Genomic DNA, 6038 nt, shown 5'->3' on the forward strand with positions numbered 1-6038 from the left:
GGGTGTGTGTGTGTGTGTGCGCGCGCGCGTGTGTCTCTCACTCCTTATCTCAACCACTCCTTCTCTTTTATTCCTCCTGCAGAAGTGCCTCTTGTGTCTATCTGAGCGTCAAATCTTTGTTTGGTCGAGAGCTCTTCTCCACGTTTGTTTACACAACGAGCCACAGAAGTATTGAGAGGCTCTGTGTGAGGCTCTGTGTGAGGCTCTGTGTGAAGCTGCGGACTCCCTGCCTGCTCTCCACACATGAGGATTTGTCAGTTTGTGGTAAACAATCCCAGGCTTTTGAAAAAAAGAAAAATCTATCAAGAATGTGTGTTATCTTTCAGCGTTTGTGTGTGTGTGTGTGTGTGTTTCTCTGCAGGCCATGACTTTATGTAAAACATCATGCAACTAGACCATGGACTGCTATTTTAAACACAGATGTGCTATGTTCTGTGTTATGTGTCTGTTTTTCTTTTTTTTTATTATTATTATTCCAAAAAAACAATACAAAAAGAAGAATAAATGAACTGGCCACTGAGTGTCATAAAATATCTGCATAAAATATCAACAATCAATGTTACAGAAATGTAGAAGAAGGGGATTATACACATCCTAAAATCACAAACCTTAAATACAATCACCTAAAAGCACTGCATTTAATCATATATTTTGTATGAGACTAATTTAACTTTTTTTTATGATTTTATGTGAAGTCAGGTGACCTTGAGAGTTTTGAAAGGCACATATAAATACATTTATATTATTATTATTGTTATTATAATATGATTATAATTATTATTATCATTATTATTGTTATTATCATCATTATCATTATTATAATAGTGTTAAATCAGATGTGTTGTGTGATTCAGTGTTCATCTGCCTTACTCTCTGGCTCAGTTATTGTATTGTATTATCTTCTTTCTTTCTTTCTTTCTTTCTTTCGATATTGTTCCTTTTAATGAAAGTGTAGAGTACAATACAGTACTCAAATGTTACACAAATCCATAATTACTTTTCATGACTGGAAAGGAGTAGTGAGAATAATATAATTCTTATTTAAGTCTGCCCTTATTTGTTGTGTTAACTGTGTGTCCCATGTTCTTTTTGTTCTTGTTCTCTTTCTCATTTTGATGCTGACTAATTGAAAAAAAAAAAAAATCTGCAACAATGCAGCACATGTTTAAATCTCTGCCAACATCTTATTGCATAAATACACACAGATCACCATTAAAACAGGTTGCAGGTTTCAAGGTTGTTGAAAGTCTCAAAGCCATGGATGATAATTGAAAGTAGAAAATGAGGGCACAGGCTAATTTAATCAACCACATAATTAAAACCAATTACGTCTTGTTGTTGGATCATCACTTTGACTTTCTCAAACTATTAAGATAAGTAGGATTTAAGTAGGTGCCTGAATCTCCCAAATAATGAACATTGATTGTTCAGGATTAACTCTTTCAAAACAGACCAAATCTCAGAGTAAATCTCAATAAAAGAGTATATGTCCTAAAACTGTACGCAAGTGAGGTTTTTATCAGGAGAAAGCCGCTTTGTTATTCTAAATGTGGACCAAATATGATGCTACTTGTAACCATAAACTTACAATCTACTGGACATGAGATATTCTCACAGTCTGAATCACTCAGATACTGGATCAGTGTTGCGCTCCCACAGAAAAGTTCCGATTTCCACTCTCATCAATTGAGCGCTCACATTTATTCTTAGATTTTGATACTCAACCCAAGGCCTACAGCATATCACCTGCTCGTGTGTATTTGGGAAAAGTCAAAAGATCTTTCAAGGTTACCAAAACAGGTCATGTGGGTTGAGACTCGGAGACACCTGCTGAACTCGACAAAGGCAATATTTGGAAAGTTTGTCGGTCGGAGAGCGGCGCTCATATTTTCCTTTACATGCATTTCCAACACAATGCAGGTGTCCCATCCTCGGCCTCACTGTTTGTTTAATATAATGAGAATATGTGTGCGTGTGTTTGTGCTTGCTTCATATGTGTGCCTAACCGTGTGCCATTGTCTCTTTGTGTATTCTGTAATATGAGCAAGAATGTGTCGGAGCTCAGAGCCAGGGCTCAGGAGGAAACAGGTTCTCCTGAGCGGGGGACAACAGGATGCCCGCGCTGACACCATCTCTACACACGCAGACATGGATATGTGAGGGCACCTGGGGGAGATTCATGCTACTTTACATCTGGGCCAGTGTCGGCATTTCTGGCCTTTTCAAAAGTAAAGAAAGGAAAAGAAAAGAAAAGAACATTCTTGTCTCTTGTTGATACTTTCATTCTTTAAATCCACTGGGTAAGAACATGCATCCTTCAGTGCAAAGGTGTTTCATTTCAACGGTGTGTAAGTACAAAAAAGAGACAAAATAACATTTTGTTGGTTATTAATTACAACAAGCTGCAGAGATGTGTATGGAAAGTGGTTGCTCGGGTGCAACTAGTTCTTGAAATAAAAAAAAAAGTCCTTATTTTGTGCTTTGCATTGTTATTTTTTGCAAACATTTCTTTGTTATGCAATTCCTTTTTTAAGGGGAAAAATAAAACAATACAAAAGTCCCCAAAACAATGTGCCCGAACCTGTTGCTTTTAGCAAGTCAGCCGTGACAGCGGCTGTGACAGTGACACGAACGAGTGAACATTCTCCAGAAAATGATTTACTGCTTCGAGTGAGTTCACAGCACGGCTTGAAGCAACAGCAGTGTAACTGGGTTTGTTTATGGCTTCTGACTGGATTCTCTGCTTGGTGTGATTGACTGCTGACAATCATGAGTCAGGAGAAAATCTTTATCCTGTTCTTGCTGTGCTTCAGTGAGTTATGTTCAGTGGGGGACGGAGTGAGATGTTTCAGTGCAGTAGAGGTGAGGGTGTGCAGCCTGCGAAAGCACTGATTCCAAAACGTTTTTGTAGACTTATTTTTTAAGAAATGACAAAACTGTCATGAATATAGTGACAAGACCAATTTTGTGCAGATTTTAACAGTGTTTGTTGCCATTTATGTTTGACATGTTTGTTATTTGGCGACTCATGGCTGCAGCAGATAATTGCATGAATGGTCCCATAGATGAAATTATGTTTTATATAGTTTTTATCAAACTCAGCACAAACACAGCTCTGCTTTCTGTAAGGTGAGCATACGATATAAAAAAATTGAGTTATTGTTCTTGATCGTATGAAGTGAGGGCCACAATGAGTGAGATCCATCATGTGAGAAGGCGCTTTTGTCATTGATCGATACCAATCACCTTGTCACCGACACCAGACTCCAGTCCGATGGTGTCGCTTCAAAGGAAACGTGTCGGACATTTGTTGTGCCATTAAAACACGGAGGTGCAAAATGACAGTAACTCTGGGAAGTACCGTGACCCAGACATGATGAACTAGTCTGCTTCTGGTTCAAACAGCAGGCGGGGAGCCAACTCGACTTTCTTCCACAGGAATGTGCGGTGGAGAAATAAAAGCTGCCATTGTCTGGCTCTTCCTCTGATGGCTTCAGTCGGCTGTCTGTCTCTCCTCCTGCCAGCTGTCGGTATCCGCGGACACAGTTACTGTCAAATGTGTCATCAGCGTTCCTCCCGTCATGAGATGGGGAAATGTCACTTCTGAATTTGCTGAAGTACATTTTAATTATAGAGTAAGGAGATGTAAACTGGGCAAGAATCTGGCTTGGATTGCTGATGGAGCCTCTTATATGTGCAGTTTACATTTTGTTGTTGTTGTTGTTGTTGTATGAAAGAGACATTATTATTGTGTGCTGAGGACACTTGAGGGGGGGAACAAAAAGGAGGGTGAGTAAATATAAACACGAGGCGAGATGACTGTAATGGTACACTTTGAAGGGCTTGGTGCCATGTGGAAGGATACACAAGCGCTACATAACCACCACATCTGCGTTTACATGGACGCTCTATCCAGCCCGCAAAGCCCCATATTCCACAGGCCTAATCTCCTTGTGGCATCACCTCCAACGTCTCTTGACAAGGCAATCATGTGACCATTTTATTATCTGTCTATTTTCCTTATTATGGCAAAATGCAGTGTTTTGTATTGGGGCCAAGAAATGAGAGAGTATCTGTATCTGTCCACCTTTTTTTATGCTCCTTCTAAAACACAGGGTCATACATCGAACATGCCAAATGTATTCCCTCATTTGGTGTCGTGTCAAACATGTCATTTCTATGTATATCTCAAATTATTCACTCCACGTTGAGTCTTTAGTGACTCCTCCTGCTCTGTGCGCAAAGATCTGATGTCTGTCGGTTGCTAAAAATGTTGTGCTGTCATATTTTTCGCTGCCGCAAAATGTTAAAAGTCATTTTGGTCGGTTCCAAAAATCATATAGAAGCAGTTTTGACTTTATTGTGAACAAGAGCCTCCCTCAGTCCTCTAACATTATTTTTGCTTTCCCTCTGTCTCTAATAAACACACCCAGCATCCCTCCATGCCTCCCCACAGGGAACAGTGATTGAGCAGCCCTCCCTCCCAGTGAGACAGCTCTCAACCATGCTGGTTATATGTTGTGTGTGTGTTATTCAAGTGACCCTGGCCTCTAACAGTACAGCCGAGAGGCCCCTCAGGAACACACGCATGTGCAGCGCCACGCAGAGCAGATTGTTTTTTTTCTCCCCGTGTAATATGTTGCAGATTGCTATTGGAAGAAACAATTCAATCATTATTGGTTCATAATACAAATGTATTAAAAGCGATTTAACGTCCTATAAAAGGTTGAACCCGTCCTATTGCATTTTGTCTTCCGATTACTGGTATTACAGACCATTAGATTCGCTATATCAAATAATTCTGGACCTAATCCCCCTGCTCTGTACACGACTTGTATGAAATGTGCATGTTCTGAACGCACGCTCACCCATTTATGTGTACAGTCCTTGCCTGCTGCTCCGCACCCCTGCTCGCCCTCCTCGGTGCCCCCCCATGTCTGAGGAATGTGGGAATGATTGCTCTAATTTTATAAAGCACATGGCTTCCTTTGGTTCAATTTTCACCAACACCATAAAAAAAAGTACCAGTTGTAAGGTCAGCGAGAAGCCATCTGGTTTTGCCATTGCTGCGGCTTTAATGACCAGGTAATAAAAATTCAATTTGACAGAAATTACAACAGATGTTTCGGCCTATGAGCCTCAGACAGAGTTCGTTCCACAGCAGGATGAAACCCCAGCCTGCAGGAGCTGCCCCACTGGACTGATATACTGTATAAGGTGACTAATGTTTGTGGAGCATGAGAAATAGCATTAGAAATGCACATGTAAAGATACATATATGGGGAGAGCTCCTAGCACTGTACAGGTCGTCTATTAGTCGAGCGCCCGGCCTCTTAGCTGAGCTGCAGGTTATATTTAGGTCATGAAACGTCGGTGAAACTATGTGGGAATGCAGCTCTCTCACTTTTGAGGGTGGATACTTCAGTGTAATTACCTGCACAAAACAATGCAACTGATCAGAACAGCTCCACAGTTAACACTGGCTTTGTGACAGCAGGGACACAATGAGTCATCCCTGAATGTTGTGTAATGTTGTATATGGTTACATGTTCTTGGTATTTTGGTGTGAACAAATGCCACAAAATATTACCCCCTCCAAACCCACCAGTGAGTTCAGTGATAACTCACACACATTGTTGCCACAGTGACTTTGTGATATTCACATATATTCACTGATTTGTAAATGTGCATCAATGTAAAATTCACTGCATTCAATCCCATGTAAGCTTGTTTCTATTTATTCACTCAGCGGGTGAAACATTCAGAATCTTACTCACTGTAAGTTCACTGATAATCCGTGAGAAAGTGTTTCTGTCTGCCGACGCTTTTCTCACCGAAGCCCAGGTATGGTGGCGCACAGCATTAAATGTTTCAAGGAATGTCAGAGCGGATATGTGGAATTGAACGACCCGAGGGCAGGTATTCATTTGACTCCTCTGAAAACGCTTTTTTTCCCATGTGTACAAACGCCAAAAAGTGGCTGTGTCATCCTGTGTGAAAACAGCCTACGCTTCTGCGGTGTTAACGGCAGGTCAACA

Source organism: Solea solea, chromosome 6, assembly GCF_958295425.1.
Source record: "Solea solea chromosome 6, fSolSol10.1, whole genome shotgun sequence".
Taxonomy (NCBI): Eukaryota; Metazoa; Chordata; class Actinopteri; order Pleuronectiformes; family Soleidae; genus Solea; species Solea solea.